This window comes from Phyllobates terribilis, unplaced genomic scaffold (genome assembly GCF_046119375.1).
Source record: "Phyllobates terribilis strain yellow unplaced genomic scaffold, ASM4611937v1 Scaffold_7__3_contigs__length_470593459, whole genome shotgun sequence".
Lineage (NCBI taxonomy): Eukaryota > Metazoa > Chordata > Amphibia > Anura > Dendrobatidae > Phyllobates > Phyllobates terribilis.
The window spans coordinates 99,488,194-99,512,323 of NW_027362767.1; the positions used below are offsets into that span (position 1 = coordinate 99,488,194).

Here is a 24,130-nt window from a genome sequence, read left to right on the forward strand (position 1 = left end):
AGTTGATTTCTTCACACCAAGCTGCTTGCCTATTGCAGATTCAGTCTTCCCAGCCTGGTGCAGAGCTACAATTTTGTTTCTGGTGTCCTTCGACAGCTCTTTGGTCTTCACCATAGTGGAGTTTGGAGTGTGACTGTTTGAGGTTGCGGACAGGTATCTTTTAGGCCATGTGCCCACGTAGCATTTTTGTAGCGTTTTTGCTACTGCAAAAACGCTTGTAAAACCGTCTGCCATGCAGAGCAATGTGAATTCGGATGTGCTGTGCACATGATGCGCTAATTTGCGCGCCAAATTCGCATTGCGTTGCAAAACGCAGCATGACCATTTATACCGCGATTACGCTGCAAATTCGCGGCCATTGAGGAACATTGAAACGCAGCAAACCCGCAGGTATATGTGGATTTGCTGCGTTTCAATTAAAGTCAATGGCCGTGAATTTGCAGCGTAATCGCGGTGCGTGTGGTACCCGGGATGAAGAGGAGACTACAACTCCTCTTCATCCCGGCTACCACGGGGTGAAAAAAAAGAAATAAAAAAGTTAAAAATAAACAAAACCTGTATATTCACCTCTCGGGCGGCCCCCGGTCTTCTCCCGCCCACGTCCTCTCTCCTTGGTGTCCCGCAGTGTACTGTCAGGACCTGCGGTGATGTCATTTAGTCACCTGATGGTCACGCGACCACTGACATCGGCGGTGATGGTTGCGTGACCATCCGCTGACTAAATGACGTCATCGCAGGTCCTGACAGTACACTGCGGGACGCCGAAGAGAGAAGATCGCAGGATCGCCGCCGGGGGCAGACTGGAGGAGACCGGAGAGGTTTTTTTTTTTTTAACGTTTTAATTCTCTTTTTTTTACTATAGATGCTGCATTTAAAGCATCATTTGTTCACACATTATAAATCCATGCCGGTTGCATGGATTTATATAGTGTGACCAACTTGTCAAGCACTTTTCCAAGTGATGCTCAAAATAGCTTGGAAAACTGCTTGAAAAAACACATGCAAAAACTCATGTAAAAATGCTTCTCTCTGGCAGAAAAAACGCAAGTAAATCTGCATGCGTTTTTTTCTGCCAGAGAGAGGCAAAAACGCTCTGCATCAAATCTGCTACGTGGGCACATAGCCTTATACTGATAATAATGAGTTCAAACAGGTGCCAGTTCTACAGGTAATGAGTGGAGGACAGAGGAGCCTCTTAAAGAAGAAGTTACAGGTCTGTGAGAGTCAGAAATCTTGCATGTTTGTAATTGACCAAATACTTATTTTCCACCAAAATTTGAAAAAAATTTCTTTCCAAGTCAGACAATGTGATTTTCAGGATTTGTTTTCTCATTTTGTCTCTCATAGTTGAGGTCTACCTATGATGTCAATTACAGGCCTCTCTCATCTTTTTAAGGGGGAGAACCTGCACAATTGGTGGCTGACTAAATACTTTTTTTCGCCCACTGTATATATACACTGCACAGTACCACTTCTCCTGTCCTGTGTATACACTACACCAGGGGTCTCAAACTCGGCTGGGTATATGGGCCGCACACGGAAAAAAAATTTATTTGGGGGGCCGCATTCTTTGCAGGACAAAGTGACATTTTTAGTGATACCATTTTTTTTCTACGCACCTTTTGAACATTTTTGCTGTTTTATTTTTTATAGCTTGGGTCGTTATGGATGTGGCGATAATAAAACATGCACTTTTTTTGTTTACTTTAGTTTAGATATAAAGCAGCATTTTTAGTGGCAAAATATTTTTTCATGCTTTATTTTGAAGTTTTTCTGACAAAATCTTGTAGTAATGTTCCCCACCCTGGTCTGCATCTTGTAATGTCCCCCATCTTTGTCCCCATCTTGTCATAATATTCCATAGTGGGCCACATATTGTCTTAATGTCACATACCGGTCCCCATCTTGTAGTAATGTCCCCATCCTGGTCCCCCTCTTGTAGTAATGTCCCCAGCCTGGTCCCCATGTTTTAGGACTGTCCCCAGCCTGGTCCCCATCTTTTAGGACTGTCCCCAGCCTGGTCCCCATGTTTTAGGACTGTCCCCAGCCTGGTCCCCATGTTTTAGGACTGTCCCCAGCCTGGTCCCCATGTTTTAGGACTGTTCCCAGCCTGGTCCCCATGTTTTAGGACTGTTCCCAGCCTGGTCCCCATGTTTTGGGACTGTCCCCAGCCTGGCCCCCATGTTTTAGGACTGTCCCCAGCCTGGTCCCCATGTTTTAGGACTGTCCCCAGCCTGGTCCCCATGTTTTAGGACTGTTCCCAGCCTGGTCCCCATGTTTTAGGACTGTTCCCAGCCTGGTCCCCATGTTTTAGGACTGTTCCCAGCCTGGTCCCCATGTTTTAGGACTGTTCCCAGCCTGGTCCCCATCTTTTAGGACTGTCCCCAGCCTGGTCTCCATCTTTTAGGACTGTCCCTTGTGCCCTTCTACACATACAAGAGAAAAAAAAAAGATTCTTCTCACCTGTCCTCCGTTCCCTCGGCGTCCTTTCTGCACCTGTGGCCCACTGGCACCATAGACCCCGATCGCGGCCCGGTCCAGGAGCTGCGCTTCAGTTCAGTGTATTGCCACGCAGAGACCGGCTCTCTGCACAGCAATACCAATGGCAGCCGCCGGCCTATCAGAAGCCAGCAGCTGACATCTGCGTCCCAGAGCAGCGGCGTATGACGTCACTGACACGCGCAGATGTCAGCTGCTGGGCTCTGATAGGCTGGCGGCTGCCATTGGTATTGCTGTGCAGAGAGCCGGTCTCTGTGCGGCAATACACTGAACTGAAGCGCAGCTGCCGGCAGTTCCTGGACCGGGCCGCGATCGGGGTCTATGGTGACTGCGGGCCGCATGAAGCAGCCTTAAGGGCCGCGTGTTTGAGACTCCTGTACTACACAGTACCACTTCTCCAGCCCTGTTGTCGGAGAAGCTTCAATATTGGTTTCGTATTTTCAATACTACTATGGCCAAATAAAATTAAATATTGGAAAACCCGTTTAAATTGATTATGCCAAGTAATCCCCTCTCCTCTGAATAGGGGATAATTGTCCAATCGCTGGAGATCTGACTGTTGAGACCCCGATGATCCCGAGAATCGGAGCTCTGTAGAGCACCATGAAATGGAGCTGTGGTCGATCATATGCACTGTGGCGCCATTCACATGCGGCTCTTCAAATAACTCCTTTTAGGAAAGTGAGGGGCACGACAAAGTAAAGCAAGATTCACTAATCGGGGTTAATGAGTGTTAGGGTACGTGCACATGATCAGTAATTGCTACGTGCAATCTGCAGCAGCCAGATGTTACAGCATAGTGGATGGGATTTGTAGAAATCCAATGTCCACTATGCATCTCTCTGCATCTTCGGATCACCCACGGACACGGACATGTGGAGCGTCTTTCCAGACAGCAGCGTGTCAATTTCTCATGCAGAGACACTGGACTCCGCAAGATAAATTATATCAGTGCAATGTATAGGATGTGGGGAATCCGCATGGTTCAATGAACACATGCGGATTCACCTGCGTGCAGCGATTTAGATGCAGCACAAGCATGCTGCGTTCAAAGCACTGCCAAAAAAGGATCATGTGCACATACCCTTATAGTATGTGGGCTGGTGGGGTTTGTGTGGCAGGGCTGCTTTTTTTTATTCAGGCCGGCCCTGATTGAGGACCATAAACCCAGTAGGCGGCCATGGAATTTTAGTGTAGCAGAGAAAAGGCACAATATGTTAACTTTCCTTCAAAATCGGATGATGATCAGCAGTGTCATCAGCTCAGAACTGCCAGTACTCAGTGGGAACAACCTACACCCATATACTGCCGGGGATGTCTGGCCAGAAGTGGTCTCCACATGTATGGCCAAAAACCATACCTTCATCTCAACTATGCATAAATGCTGTTCAGGATCAGAAATCCGGCATCAGGTGTCTGGAATGATGAGTCAGAATGTGAAATATTTGGCTGTAACAGAAGGCAGTTTTTGCTGAAGGTCTGTAGAGCGGCACAATAATGAGTGTCTGCAGGCAGCAGTGATGCATGGTGGAGGGTCCTTGCAAGTTTGGGGCTGCTTTTCTGTAATTGGAGTTGGGGATTTGGTCAGTAAGTATTAATGGTGTCCTCAATGCTGAGAAATACAGCCAGATACTTATCCATCATGTAATACCATCTGGGAGATGGCTGGCTGGCTCCAAATGTATTCTGCAGCAGAACAGTGATCCCAAACATCCAGGCAATGTCATTAAGAATTCTCTTTAGCGTAAAGAACAAGGAGTCCTGAGAGTGATGATATGGTCCCCACAGAGCCCTGATCTCAACATCTTCGAGTCTGTCTGGGATTACATGAAGGGACAGAAGGAGTTACACAAACAACATCCACAGAAGATCAGTAGTTAGTTCTCCAAGATGTTTGGAACAACCCCCTGCCGAGTTCCTTCAAAAACTGTGTGCAAGTACAAGTGTACCTAGAAGAAGTGATGTTATCTTGAAGGCAGAGCGCTCTCACACCAAATATTGATGTGATTTAGATTTCTCTTTTGTTCATTCACTTTGCATTTTGTAATTGATAAAATAAAATATTAACACTTATTTTTGAAAGTATTTTTACTTTGCAGAATTTCGTCCCCACCTGCCTAAAACTTCTACACAGTACTGTATTTTAGCATGTGTATTTTTATTATATATATAAAAAAAGCAAATCCCCCCTTCTCCAGAAAGTGAGGATTTTTATGAGATTTCTGCTGTACAACGTGGCACTGCACACACCCATAAAACATAAAGCTCTATCGCTGACGGATACGAGGTCTCCAGATGTCCACAGTATGGTGGCCATGCAGGGTTCCTTCCTAATGACAAACATACATGCTCCCAGAAAGGCACCAGGGAAACAATCAGTCATCTGATAAGCACATCTGATTGTCAGCCTTTGGTTCAGCAGTGGGACGCGTTACACCCAGGGCTGGTCACACTCGCTGCTGTGGGACTGAGCCAAAGAAAGAAAACATTCAGAGAGGAAATATTTACAGCAAGTCAAGGGACGGAAGTGCAGAGAGCAGCGAGTCCTGGGCTGGAGCTACCACTTACTGCTTCACCGTCTTAACTTGGGGGATAAGTCGTTTGGAAGAAGAATAAACTAGTAAGTAACTTATTATTGGGCCACCTGTGGCACCGGCTTCTCTCTTCCGTGTCGCCACATTCACCTCTACCTCTGCACTCCTTAGGATGACCACTATCAGGTTGTGCAACTTTCTGTAATCTCACCCATTCATCTGCTCGGATTACCCCAGGCCAGATTCCTAATTCTATACTCCACATACTAGAGAAGAGTTTGGATACACCCCACATACCTAAGAACTTTGGTGTGAGATACTCCCATACATACTAGAGGAGAAATTTCAGGTTTGCTAAACCCCTACAGCTGTAAATACAGACCCCACATTTCACAGGGTAGAAGGGAAACTTTGGGAGTTCTGGATACAACTCAAATGCCACAAATTGGATGCACATTCAGATTAGATGCAGCCCATATATACAGTTACATAGTTGTATTGGAGGAGAGTTTCCAGATTAGATACACTCCACATAACTAAGAAGAGCTTCTAAATAACAGGTTTATTAGATACACTCCACATATCTAAGAGGAGCTTTCAGATAACAATTGTTAAATTAGATACACTAACCATACTGAGGGAGAGTTTCCAGATTAGATACATCAGACATAGTGGGGGAGAGTTTCCAGATTAGATACACTCCATATATCTAAGATTTTAGATTAGATACACTCCACTTTTTAGAGAAAAATGTTCAAAGTGGTTGCTCTCGGGAGACTTTTCAGATGAGATAGCCTTATATATTAAAAGCTATTAATTATACTGAGAGTAACGAGTTCTTTCATTAATTCACCAAGTCCGTGCCCCTGTGATCAGTACCGGGTCCCCATTGTACAGTCTGTGTGGCATCAGTTTGGTTTGCTAGGTTACAGTCTGTTTACGGGGCGCGCCCATCATTATCATTTATGTCCCTTTTTATTGCACCTTTATGTGTAAAGCTTATCTGCAGCAATTATCAATGCCATTTACAACCGGGTACTCCATGATTTATTCATTTTTGCTAGTCTTCTTGAAGACAACAAAATAAACTCATTGTCACCCGATCACCACTAGATCCAGGCGACACGTGAAGAGGATCAATATCTAGGCAACGTTGGCAAACTGCAATTGTAGGAAAATGATGGCACTGAAATTCCATCAGATTGGCTGTGATTCCAGGGTGGGTCTCGTCACACCCTTATCAATGATAGATCACACCCTGATCGATGATGGATCACACCCTGATAGATGATAAATCACATCGTGATCGTTCATAGATCACACCCTGATTGATGATCACACCCTGATTGATGATAGATCTGTTGTCCCTGTGGTGACTACATGCGTCCTATACACACACGCATATATACACATTTCTTTTTTTGTCCTTTTCCAGCACATTCCTTGACTCCCCCACGGCTCGGCACACCCTGAGAGCTCCACAGTCCATGCTGCTATTTAAACAGCAGACATGCGGATCTTCTTACAGCATTTAATATAGATGTTAAACATTTTCTTGCTTCTCTCTCCTGGGTGTCCGACGTGAAGCTGAAATTACATCTTAACCCCCTCCAATCTGGAAACAATCCACGGAGACAGAAGCTTTGGAAGTGCTCTATCACGCCCAGAGCACTTACTGCCATATTTGCATATACATTAACATGCTAATTTTTCAGAAATGCAGCAACAGATGAAGGACACAAAGGTGTCGATAGATGTACAGTACAGACCAAAAGTTTGGACACACCTCATTTAAAGATTTTTCTGTATTTTCATGACTTTGAAAATTGTACATTCACACTGAAGGCATCAAAACTATGAATTAACACATGTGGAATTATATACTTAACAAAAAAGTGTGAAACAACTGAAAATATGTCTTATATTCTAGGTTCTTCAAAGTAGCCACCTTTTGCTTTGATGACTGCTTTGCACACTCTTGGCATTCTCTTGATGAGCTTCAAGAGGTAGTCACCGGAAATGGTTTTCACTTCACAGGTGTGCCTTGTCAGGTTTAATAAGTGGGATTTCTTGCCTTATAAATGGGGTTGGGACCATCAGTTGTGTTGTGCAGAAGTCAGGTGGATACACAGCTGATAGTCCTACTGAATAGACTGTTAGAATTTGTATTATGGCAAGAAAAAAACAGCTAAGTAAAGAAAAACGAGTGGCCATCATTACTTTAAGAAATGAAGGTCAGTCAGTGTGAAAAATTGGGCCAACTTTGAATGTGTTCCCAAGTGCAGTTGCAAAAACCATCAAGCGCTACAAAGAAACTGGCTCACATGAGGACCGCCCCAGGAAAGGAAGTCCAAGAGTCACCTCTGCTTCTGAGGATAAGTTTATCCAAGTCACCAGCCTCAGAAATCGCAGGTTAACAGCAGCTCAGATTAGAGACCAGGTCAATGCCACACAGAGTTCTAGCAGCAGACACTTCTCTACAACAACTGTTAAGAGGAGACTCTATGCAGCAGGCCTTCATGGTAAAATAGCTGCTAGGAAACCACTGCTAAGAACAGGCAACGCCAGATGACCTGGCCTCCACAGTCACCAGACCTGAACCCAATCGAGATGGTTTGGGGTGAGCTGGACCGCAGAGTGAAGGCAAAAGGGCCAACAAGTGCTAAGCATCTCTGGGAACTCCTTCAAGATTGTTGGAAGACCATTTCCGGTGACTACCTCTTGAAGCTCATCAAGAGAATGCCAAGAGTGTGCAAAGCAGTCATCAAAGCAAAAGGTGGCTACTTTGAAGAACCTAGAATATAAGACATATTTTCAGTTGTTTCACACTTTTTTGTTAAGTATATAATTCCACATGTGTTAATTCATAGTTTTGATGCCTTCAGTGTGAATGTACAATTTTCATAGCCATGAAAATACACAAAAATCTTTAAATGAGGTGTGTCCAAACTTTTGGCCTGTACTGTACATTCCAAAGACACGTCTGTATATGCAGTTGGGGAAAAAAGCAAGGAGAGTCGATCTGATTGACAGATTCCTTTTACGATCACATTATAAGGACTGTGTATATATGCACATCTTTAAATGCAAACATTTTCCATAGGATGCAAAATATTCTTCTAAAACAAAATTGACATCAGTCTGATACCAGAAGGGCCCTTTGATTACCATGCTGACAAGAGGGAGAGACAAGCCACAATTGGCAAAGCTACCAGGGTAGCAGACAATGCACCTGGAATGCCTTACCATCATTGGAAAAGGAACTCAAAGGGGTATTCCCATCTCCAAGATCCTATCCTAATATCTAGTGGGTGTAATAATAATAATATTAGAAAATACCTCCAATTGGAAATGTAGTATATAGTTTTTCTGATTTGCTATGTCTCTTTCGTCATGTGCAGGCATTGCAGGACCTTAGGTATCCATGGTTACGACCACTAGTAGCTAGCTAACTAACTGTCACTATATCAGTGGTCGTAACCATGGATACCTAAGGTCCTGCAATGCCTGCACATGAGGAAAAAGACATAGCGAATCAGAAAAACTATACTATCATTGGAGGTATTTGCTAATATTATTATTACACCTACTACATATTGGGATAGGATCTTGAAGACGGGAGTAACCCTTTAAGGCTGTATGCACACTGTACCTTTTGCCTGTAGAGATCAGGAATAAAAATCTCTGCTCAATGGGAAAATAGTCGGGGTGGTTTATCTCCCAGGGATCAGCTAGAGTGAGGAAGGTTAAGTAGTTGGACTTGATGAACTAGTCAGCCCACTTGTTATGTACATGAGTCATGTATTGTGAGCCAAGGAAGGCAACTTGTTTTGCTTTCCATCTCATGTCAATAATTATCTGTCTTGGATGCAGAATATGACCATGTGCTTGAACCCTTAAGGCCCCGTCACACTTAGCAACGCTGCAACGATCCCGACAACGATACGACCTGTCAGGCATCGTTGCTGCGTCACTATGTGGTCGCTGGTGAGCTGTCAAACAGGCAGGCTCACCAACGATCAGGGGAGCAGCGACATCATGGAAAGAATCTTTCCACGATGTCCTGCTCCTGGTTACCAGCCTGCTGAAGCAGGAGCAGGCTGCTAACCATGATAAACATCGGGTTACTAGGGGCACACGCGCACCTAGTAACCCGTTGTTTATCATGGTTACCACTCTGCTACGGTGAGCGGGAGGTTACAGCTCACTTTAGCAGGCTCGTAACCATGATAAACATCGGGTTACTAGGTGCGCGTGTGCCCCTAGTAACCCGATGTTTATCATGGTTACCAGCCTGATCGCTGCTCCCGCTGGTCACACACAGCGATGTGTGCTGACCAGCGGGAGGGCAACGACCAAAAAATGGTCCAGGACACTTTGCAGCGATCAGCGACCTCACAGCAGGGGCCTGATCGCTGCAAAGTGTCACACATAGTGACATCGCTGGTGAGGTCGCTGTTGCGTCACCAAAACCGTGACACAGCAGCGATCTCGCTAGCGATCTCACTATGTGAGACGGGGTCTTTATGCCAAAACCAGTTGTCCTCGAGACACGGTTTGATTACATACCATGAGGCCCAGACCGGCCACATATCTTCTGACCTGAACTCAACAACCTCATTGGCATATATGAAGCTGTTGGGTTCTACGAAGGGTCGGGTCAGAGATATTACGGTCTGTACAAAACTGGTTTCTGGGGGATCTAAAATTCGTACTGCTAATGCCGATCAGGCTACAACGGGCCACAATTCCATATTTCTGCCAAGAGACTTCATCTTTCACTTGTCTTTCATGACAAACTTTTTTTTTTCTAGCATTCCAAATTATAGAAATGGCCTTGTCTCATAAAAGTGTGTTCCAGCACATTGCTTGGATATGCCATAACTTACTTGTAAGTGTCTAACTGACGGTATCGCCAAGAACCCTGTATCGTAAGTACACCCTTTACCTTTTCTCTGTGCAGAGATGCTGGTAATCAGTTGAATACAGCCGTGTTATATTACAAGGTATGGTGGAGGTGGTCGGAAAACAACTTTAGGCTATGTTCACATGTTGCTTTTTTTGTGCGTTTTTTTCTGCAACCAAAACCTGCTCTCTTAGCAGCAAAAAAGCTGCTTACAAAAAGCTGGTTTTGCTTAGTTTTTGTCGCAGATTATATGTTTCATTTGTCTACAGTACATGTTTAATAAAGCAATCGTGTAACTTTTGCTGGTTCTGTAAAAAAGACAAAACCTAAGATAGAAATAAAATTAACATATACCCTACTATAAGTAAGTAAAAAAGCAATATTGCATATAAATAACATAGGGTACTTAGTAAGCTCTGTTTTGGATAAAAAAAAAAAAAAAAGCATAAAAGCTGTCCCACCAGCGCCAAGGTGACCCAATCAGGACAGTCCCAACCCGTAGTATTAAAACCTTATCATGTGTCAAGATGACCTCAATGTGAATATGGGCTAAGCAGGACCGAGGCCTAACTATGGACACCCAGAAATGGGAAGCTATATAAATATAATGCCCAGCACAAAGAAAGGGAGGCCGCACTCTTACCTACACTAAGTGCAGAAAAACGGAAACTTAACCGAAAAAAATGAACTTGAGTATAATCTGGTATACATACAATGTATAAGAGCATGTTCACACTGGTCATTAAACAATGACTTAAAACTTAATATAGAAATAAAATGATACTGTAAAAAGCATCTTTTAATTAAAAAAAAGCATAAAAGAACCGCCGCAAAAACGCAACATGTGAACATACCCATACAATAATAGCTTGAAGTCATAGAAATTATCTCTACATTTTGTAACAACAATTAGAATAATCTCATCAAATGCCATATAACTAACTTTAGTTAGTAAATAGTTTGTATATTATCACACAAATATTATAATATTGTTACCTATTTATGAGTTTCAAAACACAGAGATTACATTAAGTTCATTGAAGCTAGGGGATGTCTAAATTAGAAAATCTATTTTCAAGTATCCTATTAAAAAAAATCAAGAGTTAGATGGGGGTCCTGAAGAGGGGAGCATCTCTCAGTTTGGAGGACCTGGCACTTCTGTGCGAGATGGGAAATTGTAATGCTTCATCTTTCCTCCGGAGGCAGTGCAAGCAACCTGAATATTTGCTGCCAGGTTTCCCTGCTAAGGGTTTCAGCAGGCAAAGAAAAAAAACAGGACAATCCCATTTGTTGTGTCAGGTTTCTATTTTTTTTTTTAAATAGAAAAGAATAGCTCAGCTGTCTACACTATTCTTGGCATCGGAGCAGCAGAAATCTGGAAGAACAGAGCCCTAATGTCAGTTGTTTGCTCAGTCTACACCAGATACACTGACTAGCGGCGTCTAACATACACGACATCACGGCCGGTGCCGTCATCAAAACCTTCACTTTCCCAATATTATTTGCTTATCGCCTACAGTGATCTCTATGTATCTTTCCCTTGCAGTAGCAGGTGCAGTATGTGTGTATATATATATTAATGAGAGTATTCCTGGACTGTCAGGGTTAAAACTTGGCGTCATTTCCAGAGCAGAAAAATCCGCTGCAGAAATTTACATCGAGTATTGCTATGGGTGAAAAAAAAAAGTCTGCAGCACATACATAAATTAACTTTTAGTGTAGAAGTATTTTATGCGGTGGATTTTTTTTTTTTTGCGCCGATGCACCCTTGAAGTGCTGGATTCTGCATATTAAAGTTCTGATCTATGTCATGGAAGGAGTGGCTTTTTTTTCTTTTCTTTTTTTTTTTTTTTTTAACTGTCCGTGAACTTCCTTTCGTGTTCCCTGGTAACCTTATCATGTGTTTGCTCCCCAAGGTCACAAAGACCTTAAAACAGCAATCCTACATGCACAGCCATTGTACATACAGGAGCAGACAGAAGCTCAGCATTGCATTCTCTCATATCAGTTACAGAACACTGAGCAAGTAAAGAAAGAAAATTACACCCTTGTAACATGAACTTTGGCTATTACCTATCATTAGATGTCTAACCAAAAATTTCAGCAAAGGAAACTTTGTAATTTCGTACATCATGAGATTCAGTTACGGAAAATTAATGTAGCAGAAACTCCAACTTATAGCAAAGTAGTGGTTACACTGCATTGTACTGACTATACCCACAGGTCTGAGTGCTGACACATGGCATGTAATAGGGTTAAAAAGTTGTAGGTCCACCAGCCTCTAAGTTATTTTCTTACAATATTAATGCTATTATTTTGCCATGCCACGTGCTGTCTGTGCTGCGGCATCCCACCAGCTAAGTCTTCTTGTTCGGTAGTATTAATGTTTAAAATTAGGCAAGGATAGAATATCATACTAATGTGTTCTCCAATTTTAAGCTTGTGATGAGACAAAGCTGTGACAAATTTGTGTAAGAAAATTAAATCAGTAGGCTGCAAGAGTGTATAAAGTGCCGAATGAGGTGTGGGATATTGCTTTGCTATGCCAATGCTAGAGTTACAAAGAGACTGATGGAAGTGCTGCTGAGGTTATTGCCAGCAGACTTGCTGCAAGAGTCATTAAAGAGTTGCATATACCAATTGTCTAGTCAATACGTTGCCTCTTCTGACATTGTTGAAATCATCAAGCTCATTACCTCTCTGAGTTAGGCCACTCTCTAATGGCAGGAGTGGGAAGAAAAAATCAGGAAAGAGGTACATGCATGTTGCGCTCCTGGTTTCGGCTCTCATATATCCTAATGTCAAATACTGACCAAAATTCTGTTGTTACGTGGAAGTAACGTTAAAGGGAATCTGTCAGTAGGATCTCCTGTGCCGTGTATATGGGCATGTAGGTTGTAGGAAGCTGAATAAAATGATATTTTGATATCTGCGATACGATATTTTACTGCAGAAAAATCCACATTTTCTTAATATGTGAATGAGCTGTTAAGATCAATGGTCTGGACACTGATCTCCCTGAGAATCTACCTTCAGCGATTATTTTAAATGTAAGGAAATGTTACCAGTGTAAGACAGGTAATGACTGACAGTCTGCTCTCCTGATCTCACTGCAGAGCTGTGTGTGATAACATAGTACAGTGGAGCAGAAATTTGACTAATTACAACACATCTGCAGTTGTCTTCTCACAGTGCTGTCAACTCTGCTATACTGCCTTCCCCCCACACTGGCTGCCTGTGAGAGGAAAGCTGAAGCACTCTGATAGAACTGCTACTGCAAATGTGTTTGTAATGAGACAAAGTTCAGTTAGGCTGCACTATGCTAGCTTTGCTGTACTATGTTGGTCTTCTGTACTGTGTTAGCTCTGCTGTGCTGCATTAATTCTAATCTCACTGCAGAGCTATGTGTGATTCTGAGAGCAGACTGTCAGTCATTACATGTCTCACACTGGTAACATCCCCTTTGATTTAAAATAGTCTCTGCAGGCAGATTCCCAGGGAGATCTATGTCCGGCCCAGAGATTTTAACAGCTCAGTTACATATTAAGAAAATCCTGGATATCTCTGGAATAGGACATCAGATCGCAGATATCAAGGTATCATTTTATTCAGCTTCCTCTAACGTACATGCCCATATAGACGGCTTAGGAGGGTAGATCCTACTCACAGATGCCCTTTAAGCTATTGAAGCAACATCAGTGCATTCCGTCTGCAATCACATTACCACCAGGGGCCACTACATTCTATATAATTTTTAAAGGGGCGCACCGCCATCATCCACAACCCAATCACCCCTTAATACAATATGAATTCTCAATTCCGGTATTCATTACATATGCAGATGTTCCAGTCTTGAATAATTTCCGATGGACTGTTAGTAATAAAAGCTACATTTTGTAAACCCTGCTAACATCCAATGACTGGAAGGTGTTTAAATCACTGAACGAATGTTACTAAATAATAACTCATCAGAGCAGAATTCATAACTGGCCAGAAGAAAATACATAAAGCAACACAAAGTTATGGATGTAAGTACAGTATTTTTTCTGGACACTCCAAGCATTCCCAAAAATGAAAACGGAACATAAAGGGGGAAAAATCAAGTCAGTAATTTAGTGATATATGCAGGGTAGTTAAAGATACGTATATCCACACTGACATTATAAGAGGGCATGCTTCTTCATAGCAGTAACATATGGGCACTCTTGTATGATGCTGTTATAAAGGCACTGTGTGTGGACATTCTGCTGTCATGTCACCATTATGTGAACTCCATACTAATGAGGAATCCAGCAGCGACAAGCAATGTGTATACAGATCCACGTTATATTATTTTATCAGACATTATCAGTTTCGCTATGGATTTTTTTAAATCTTAGTGCAATATTATTATTATTATTATTGTTGTATTATTATTACTATTTTATTGTAGTATTATTACTATTTCTATTATTATTATTATTATTATAGCAATGTCCAGCATCTGGTCCACTGACTGTATGAACTAATGCCACTAAGCTTTCTAGGATTTTAGCGGACAGCCGTGCAGGTCTCTAGATAAAGTAGAACTGATCTCATCATTTATCTGTTGCAATAGCTCAGTAGCATTACCTGATGTCCTCTGTCATCGCACAGATAAGAGAGCATTGTGCCATCAGACAAGCTGTGACTGCATTATCAATATCATTTGTGCAAACTACATCTACATTATCTTTTACTGTTGTGGCCCTGTGTGATGTTTTGGCACAAAGCGGTGAATACGCTAGGGCATTAAAGATGACTTGCCATAAAGGTCACTTGCCATAAATATGTAATTTTTTTTCCTGGTGTCATTTTATTGTTGTTCCTGTGCTTCTCCATTCTTTATATCACGGTTTCATAACTGACTGTGGCCTAGGGATGCTGTGATTGACAGCTCAGTTGCCCTATAGAATCTGGAGTGTGCAGGACTGTCAGCATTTTTATTGACAGCCCTGCTGTTCTATCTGGTTTAGTCTGTGGGAGTTTCCCCATAAGTCTCCCATCCTTAATCATTTGCTAGGTATTTAGCCGGCTAGCTGCTAGTAGTCTGTGTCAGTTGTAGCTTTGCTTAGCTGGATGTGTTTGCTTAGCTAAGTGTCTCTTTCCTCTGAACCTGTTGCCCAACCTAGGTTTTGTCGTGACTATTCTTGTGGATTCCCCCTTTTTGTTTTGACGTACATTCCTGGCATCTGACTCCGGCTTTGACCTCTGATTAGCCGTTTGTTGTATCCCCTGGTTTTGACCCTGGACTGTTTCCTGACCACGCCTTTGACTTGCCCCTCTGTAATATGAGCCCTGGTATCTGACCTCGGACCTCCTGAGTACCCTGTCTCAAGGCATGCCCATGAGTAGTGACTCAGCGTCACACTTTATATTTTAATCTAGCCTTGTTAGCCAAGGGTGATCCTCAAACTCTTCTCCATAGGCATCTTCATAAGGATCATGTCAACTAGGCTAACAAGATTAGATTTACATACAAGCGAGAGGGGCCATATCTCAAGATCAGAGAAGTACAGGAATGGTAAGAAAAATTACAAATTCTTGGCCAGTGACAGGTCCTCTTTAAAAAAAAAAAAAAAAAAAAAAAAAAAAAAAAAACCAAACTGGGGGACAGCATGACTCAGAGCCTGGCTGCACGATTACAGCCAAAAGAAACCCTGGAAAAAAAAACGAGCACATACCCTGTAGTAAGTAAATAAGTGAATAGTAATAATACATGTTAATAACAAAGATAATTAGTTAACACTATTTTGACCTTGTGTCAGTCTTGTCTGTGAAATGGCCACAGTGTGAACGTGTTCTTACACATTGCACATATATCAGCTTGTGCTCCGGCTCATTTCTTTGGTTTTACAATTCCATCCATGTATATTTTCTCTGAATCACATTTCAGGGAAAATACAGTTTGAAGATCTGGCCGTAGGCAGAGATTAGACTAGCCTGGCATTGCTCACGGCCAGCTTCTCTCTACACCAATCCTGGTCATTCATCCAGTAGACACCTGATGAAGGCTGGATACAGCCGAAACGCGTTGTAGTTTTTCTTAATTAAATATTTTTCAGTTTTGTGGTGAGATTTTCATTTCCGATTTTTAAGCATTGCGAGAGCGCTTATGTCCTGGCTCTTTTATCCTTACTCCAGGTCTCTCGCTGAGTTTACACATGGTAGAAGGCCATCAATCAATTGCAGCCTCGCTGGGAGAAGCCGGATGTGGGCAGCTCTGGACTAGTCTCGTCTCTGCCAATGGTCCCTGGCCTGCTCTTCAAACTATATTTTCTCTGAAACCCCCAGAGTGTTTCAGAGAAAATACACCTGGCTGCAGTCGAGCACCAAAGCTCTGACTTATACTGCATGTTCCCTTTCAGAGATCCTGAGAACCGGCCATAATCGGTCACAATATTTTTAGACACTATACTATTCAACACTACTTGAACAGTAAATCCTCATTACAGAGCAGCTAAAGAGCAAACAGGCACAAAAATTCTCTTTTGTTGGGCGTTTAAGTTGGCCAAGTGATTCCATCTGGCAACTATGTTGATGGCAGTTGGGAAGCGGCATTTAAGGGGATTATACAACACCTTTAAATTCTTGATATGTACCTTGAAAGTGAGTGTAGTATTGGTGCCAATGCTCATGGAGACCCTGTGTGGTGTTTGATGTTTTGCCTCTATGTATGTCTTCACTCTGATAAATAAATGGCGTTAGTAGGGAGCCGTCCGCCAATTAGAGTTGTGTTTGCCCACTCTGTAGGTGACCAATCAGGCGTCAGCACATAGTGAGACAGTTGTGTACAAGGATGACTGTTGGGATCCAGGAGGATCGAGCTGTGGACACTCTGCATAGTGTGGCCCTGACCAGAGAGTGCGCTACAGTCAGGACCCAGGTTCAGAGGACTAAAAAAGGAGGAAGGGGACTAAAAAGTGCATTCATCACTGGTCACACTGCCTAGTCTTATACACAAACGTCTTATGGTTGTCAAGCCTGCTGAAGATAAGTTTAAGCTGCTTGATTAAAGAAACAAGATGTCTCTCATCATTGTAGCACTTATTGTAAAGGCCTAATACAAAGACTAATGTTGGGTGAACCTGCCAATATTGGATGTATGGGGGCCTATTTCCTCCCATAAATCATCTGTCGGGGAAGCGAAGGATCTAACATGTCTGATTTTGAACTTCCGATCCTTTTGTTCTCCGGGTGATGAGTCACCGCCATAGGAGTCTGGCATCGGCTCTCTCATAGAAAACTGAGGAGTGCATGCGTGTGCTGAACGTTCTTATGTATGGGGAAGCCACGGGACATACAGTAGCTGTTGGATGAAGAAAACATTTTAGGGGCTTTACAATCGGACTTCTTTAGTCAAAATCTGTGATCTATAGCCCTAAAGATGACCATACACATAAGACCAAAGTTGACCACAACAGTAAATCATTTTAGCTGACCGACGATCAACCATCATTGCCCGGAACAAAGTTGACCATGTTTCATTGTTTACGTACAAAAGATCTTTATATATTTATCTGGAAAAATGTTCCCAGAAAGCTTTTTCATCCGTGACCTACTATTATTGGACATATATGGACAGTCTGAACAGGTCTATGGTCTAAAAAGTGTACGGCAGCATCTCCGAAACACAAGTCCACCAGTCGATCAATAGTTCAACAATTGTTCAACCATCAACCTACTTCTATATAATGTATATGGCTCCTTTTAAGGGTTAAGGCGGACAATGCAAGTAAATTCCACATCAGCTTTTTTGTCTTCTTGCAGTTTCATTCTGTCTTTTTCATGTGTTTTTTGGTGATCCTTCCAGCTGCTGTGACATCACATCCCTTTCCTGGAATAAACCACACTTTTGTTTTTTCGTTGCTGAGGCATGTAAAACTCATAACAAAGCAGCAACACTTGTACATGAGTTTTGTTTTTTTTTTTAGTTTTGCAGAAAATAAACTCTCCGTTAAAGACTATAGGAAAAAAAACTAAAACGTAAAAAATGGCAAAATAATTTGAAAATGTTGATTTATGATAAAACAAGGTGTGTGAGATTTCAAAAATCTCATTTACTTGACTAGTTTCCTCTTTCGGTGCAGAAAGGACGCACCCCTAGTGCCCTACGCTGACAGTACAGCATACATTGTGTCTTACATGCTGATACTACACGAGGACAATAGTGTCGCAGGCACCATTGTGTGAAATGCTGCAACACAAGAGACTTTTCTTTATTGAGTTGGTGACTGACATCATCCGGCACTTTGCATTGTCCCAGTCTTCCCTGTGCAGGATCATTATCAGCCGGGTGTAAATACTTTATGTTGCTGAAGTTATAAATGTCAGTTACCAGGAACTTCTGCTTTCTAGGCATTGCTGGTGTGCGGCTGACTGATTATGGCGGAAGACTTGCGAAGCAGCTCACTCCTATTAACTGCATCTCCCCCGCTTGGCTGCAGTTTCTGGTGACCGTTCTTTAGTCTTAATGTCTTCATTATTACCTTTTTTTTTACATAATGTTTTTTCTCTTTATTTCCTAATGTATTATGAAGCGTAGGTTGGTACAGAACAGCTTAGATTTGGCTCTCCGCACTATACTTTATGTGGCTATAATCAGTGTCGGACTGGGGGGCCAAGAGCCCACAAGTAACCAACTCCACTTTTCAGCTAAATGCAAATGTGACATTATCCTCCATCACAAATTTATATGGCAATGAACTGGGTAGATTGTGAAATGAATAAGATGCCGCCTTTGTCTGTACATAGTGAATCAAGTATATAGTACCAAGTACTACTCATATAAGAGGGTGGTGGCCCCCCGGAGGATCCTCCTGTTCTTCTGTGGGCCTGTCCAAGCCTGGCTACAATACAAATTAATTGTTCCCCCTACTAAAATATAGCTAAAAAACAACATACACAAAATGTGCATCTCTTGGAACTTCCCCTGTCACTGGCAGGAATAATGATGTACATTTTGTCCTTCTGCCTGCTCAATTATAAGTTATAAAGACGGATTGAGTGATCTGACAATGGAAGGACAGACACTGACTGTCAGAAAGAGGCGGCAAGCCGTGCCACTTATTAAAGGGAATCTGTCACCAGGTTTTGGCTACCTCATCTAAGGACAGCTTGATGGAGGGACATACCAGTGGTGTACATAGAAATCAAAGGGCCCCATAGCAGAAGTTCTAATTGGGCCCCCTCCCAAAAAAAAAAAAATATTCGACGGGGTCATAGAAGAGCATAATTCACAACTTTGCAGCCCTTACAAAGTAATTGCTCCTAATGAAACCCTTAGATTGCCCCCATAAAGTATGATGCTAACAAAAGTGCCCCAAACACAGTATGATACCCCAACAGTGAATTCCTCCAAAGTATCTGTCACGCACAGTGTGGGAAAGACTAAGTGCAACGTGAAGGGATGAGGGGAAGGAAGCCCAGACAGTAGGGAAAGAGGGAATGGAGACCCCTAGGCATATCTAATAACTCCCTACCTTACACCATCCCTACATTGGTTCCACACCAATCGCTGAGCAGGAAACCTAAGCCCTGTATATCCCTAGAGCTAGGCCCTAGATAGGGAGGGGGGGGTGAGCACTGGCCAGTCCCCACTATAAACTAAAGACAACAAGGGAGACAAACAAAGGGGGGAAAACTTAGCTTGAGCAGACACCAGAGAGATAACACCAAACGTCCTCCAAGAGCACTAGAGAGGAAGCTAGCCGACTGCTATTGCTCCAAGCCTTCACAAGGGAAAATGAGAATATCACCGGTAACTCCCTGCAGCAGACAGAGTTTATAAATACCCAAACCAGGGTGTGTCAATAAGAGCAGTAGGGAGGTTGCCGCTGGATCGAAAAGTGAGAAGGATTAAGAAGATGTCTGCAATGCCAAACGCAGTGACCTTCTGCAGCCAGATGCAGAGCGGCTGTCTGTCACATCTGACACGCCAGTGACCGTACCCTCCACATGCACAGTATGATGACACTACTGTACCCCCCCCCCCCCCGCAGTATGATACCCCCACAGTGACCCCAACACAGTATGATGCCACAATTGTGATCCCAACACAACCCTCCATACAGGATAATGGCCCTCCATATAGTCCTGAAAACAGTATAATGGCCCTCCCACATAGCCCTGAAAACCGTATAAGGTCTCCCCACATCTATAAAGTAAAAAAGGCTCTCACATAGCCCTCCATATAGTATAATGGCCTCAAAGTGCCTTCCATATAGTATAAAGGGCCTCACATAGCCTTTCTTATAGTATAATGAACCCCACATAGCCTCCCACATAGTATAATGCACTCCACATAGTACTATAATGCACCCACCATTGCCTCCCACATTATTATTATTATTATTATAGTGCCATTTATTCCATGGCGCTTTACATGTGAAAAGGGGTATACGTAATAAAAAACAAGTACAATGATCTTGAACAAAACCGTGACGGCGACTGGTACAGGAGGAGAGAGGACCCTGCCCACGAGGGCTCAGTCTAGGTGAGGGTAGAGCTGGTCGTGCAGCGGTATGGTGGAGCGAGGGTTACTGCAGTTTGTACGTTTGTCGTAAGAGGTGGGACTTCAGGTTCCTTTTGAAAGTTTCCACGGTAGACGAGAGTCTGATATGTTGGGGTAGAGAGTTCCAGAGTAAGGGGGATGTATGGGAGAAATCTTGTATGCGACTGTTACTGTAGGAAGAGGAGATAAGAGGGGAGTAGAGAAGGAGATCTTTTGAGGATCGGACGTTGCGTGCAGGTATGTACCGGGACACTAGGTCACAGATATATGGAGGAGACAGGTTGTGGATGGCTTTGTATGCCATGGTTAGGGTTTTGAACTGGAGTCTGGGAAATGGGAAGCCAGTGAAGGGATTGACAGATGGGAGAGGCCGGGGAATAGCGGGGGGACGGGTGGATTAGTCGAGCAGCAGAGTTTAGGATAGATTGGAGGGCTGCGAGAGTGTTAGAAGGGAAGCCACAGAGCAGTAGGTTGCAGTAGTTGAAGCGGGAGATGATGAGGGCATGTAGTACAGTTTTTGCAGATTTGTAGTTGAGGAATAGTATAATGAGACGCATATTGCCTTCCATATAATATAATGCACCCCAAATTGCCTTACACATAATATAATACTCCCCACATTGCCTTCCAAAAAATATAATGCACCCCACATTGCCTTCCGCATTTTATAATGCACCTCACATTGTCTTCCACGTAATATAATGCACCCCACATTGCCTTCCATGCAGTATAATGGGTCTCACATTGCCTTCCTTCGTTGGCACCGGGCCCCCTCTGCTTACGGGCCCGATAGCGGATGTGTGGCCTGCCGCCATTGGCGGTACGCCACTGACAGAGACCCTGATTCCAGTGATGTGTCACTTACTGGGCTGCTTGCTGTAGTTGTGATAAAATAACTTTTATCTGCTGGAGATCTCCCAGTTCTCTGAATGTTCAGCTCCTTATGACTCCGTCCACACCACTAATTGACAGCTTTCTGCCTATGCACAGCATACACAGAAAGCTGCCAATCAGTGGTGGAAGCTGGGGTATAAAAAACATCAACTCCGCAATCAGCCAATTAGTATATGAAAAGGAACAATTCTAAAGGCCATTTTCTTAGGTATGCGGGTAGCTGAGCTTTTAAGAAAGAGACTGAAAGGTGTAGGTTATAGTTTATATAGAGGAAACCTGCTGACAGGTTCCCTCTAAATCCATGGCATGCCAGTTAAAAAAAAAACAGCATGCTGATTTTGCTGCAGATTTGGTGCTGATTTCACCCTTCCACATTGAAGTAGATGAATTTTATGATGCATAGCTGTCGGGAGAATTAACATTTTAAAATCCACACTGCAAGTTACTGTAATCTAGGTGCCGAAAATTGACACTATGAATAGATGATTTTTTTTAGATCTTATTTATTCTGGTAGTATATTATACTACAGCCTTATTAGATACAAACCTGCAGCAAATCCGCTACATGTGCAGCAATTCTGCCAATACTTTATGTGAATATATACATCTAGACTACCTCTTACCATCCACTACAGCCATGATACATTTGATTTAGGGCTGATAAAGTGCATCTGAAACACGTAGTTACACGACTGTCCTGTTGGGATCCATTTAAAATTTCCATTTTTTAACTTTACGTTAAAGATTAGTATTTTATCAGGACTTGGACGCAACTATTTTTTTCATTTGGCTAATAAATTGCATTTGATGATCACTTCTTACAATTCTGTGCTTCATCTTTAGTCTTTGTGATCATTTTACTCAAGTTATTCTGTATAATCAATTATTAAATGGATTATTGTGTTTTTCACCCTTTATATCCTTTTCTTCACAGATCCACAATGGCCAGTTGTTCTTGCATTCTATGGTGCATTTTTTGGATTATAGTCCTAATTTTCGTGGGCTGGCCGCTCAGTATCTTTTTTGGAGCTCTGTACGGCTTTCTTGCCCCCCTCACCACCTGTGTGGGACTGGACAAGGTGACGGACTTGTTGCTCCAGGGGGTTAACTTGGGCAGGACCTGTGCAGAATATGCACGTGCGGGCAAATCGCTTTGTTGAGCTAAAGATATGGACCCTCGACAACTTGGACAAAGCTTCATATCAAGTCACCAAGAGCCCTCACCTGTCTGTCTGAACAGAGATATTCACTTTCCTGATGAACGCCAGTAGTGGTATCTGAAGAGTGCATTGCTTTGTGGGATGTCTCCCCAAGGGGGTTATATGTACCGTTGTATTACCTGCCATATTTTTGCATTAACTGTATTACCAATTTTTTTTGTATGACTTCATTATAAATAATAAGAATATTGGCATCAGACTTGTTTTTTTAATTAATTTCTCAATGTACATCACACTTATCAGATGGTAAGAAATTTGAGGGTTTGGTCCTAGAATATTAAAGAAGTTGTCCACTACTTGGACAACTCCTTGTCATCCCCCAAGCTTGGCCCCGATAAAATAAAAAAGCCTATACTCCCCTCCCGTGCTGGCTCAGTTCCCGCGGTGTCGACACTCGCTCTCCCCGAGGCTCCCGTACTACTGTTGTGACACAAGACGCCGGTGCCCAATCAGCGCTGGCATCACTGGGACAATGGGGACCACCTCCTGTCGAATCAAACATGGAGAAGAAGTCATATCAGCTGCAGCCCGGACTTACTTTTCATGTTCAATTTGTCCGAATGTGGGGACAATGACACCAGCGCTGATTGGGCACCGGGGTTGTGCGTCACAACAGCAGCACGGGAGCCCCGGGGAGAGCGAGTGCCGACACCGCGGGAACGGCGCCAGCACGGGAGGCGAGTATAGGCTTTTTTTATTTTATCGGGGCCAAACATTTAGTTCAAGAAGGGGTTGTCCAAGTAGTGGACAACCCCTTTAAGTACTTGGAACAGTCATAAAGAGAAAAAAGTCAGCTCACCACTCATTAATTGATTCAAGTGCACGGTACTCCTTTCTGATCCCACAAGGACCAATGATAGAAAAGCAAAAAATAGATCCAGATTTAAGAATTAGCAAAATGTTATTGAAACAAGCTAAAATTGCATGGCACTAGGCTGGTTAACAAGGTAGAGAAGAGACAAAGAGACGCGTTTCGATCACAATTGCGATCTTAATCTGAGCTCAGAGATTGCGGTCGAAACGCGTCACTTTTTCTCTTCTCTCTACCTTGTTAACCAGTCTAGTGCCATGCTATTTTAACTTCTTTCAAAAACATTTTACTAATTTTTAGATTGGGAGCTGGATCTATTTTATGCTTTTTCTACTACTAGAATATTAACCAGGACAAGACCAAAGACAATTCAAGGAAAACGATTTACAGTGGAAACCCGATAGCTTCAGTTGACTGCAGAAAACTAAACAAGCCTTTCAATATTCAATGGCTGACATTCTGACGCCTGTTGTCCACGGCCAGTGCCCAGCTGAACAAACTGCCCTCTGGGCCCCCAGGTGCAGACATGTGCAGCGAACAGGTGCTGGAACAACTACACGGCTCCATACATGCGCATACACACACGGGTGGGTACAGGACAGGGTCTGCATATTAACTCTTTGTCTCCCAGTGATTAAATGGAAAACACAAGGTCTTTGTCTATTATTGTTTTGCATTTCCTTTCCCCCATAACGCAGCAAGAAGCCTGGTAATACTAACTTATAATGCCTGCTA

The 24,130-nt window shown here is 43.0% G+C and overlaps 2 long non-coding RNA genes across 2 annotated transcripts in view; one reads left to right on the forward strand and one right to left on the reverse strand.

Moving 5' to 3' along the window:
* LOC141153842 (uncharacterized) overlaps positions 1-24,130 on the reverse strand; it is a 108,948-nt gene that overhangs the window by 45,955 nt on the left and 38,863 nt on the right. The window lies entirely within an intron of this gene.
* Positions 4,717-22,781, forward strand: LOC141153840 (uncharacterized). The gene is made up of 2 exons (XR_012247361.1): positions 4,717-5,119; positions 22,299-22,781. It is a non-coding gene; the product is annotated as an uncharacterized lncRNA (long non-coding RNA).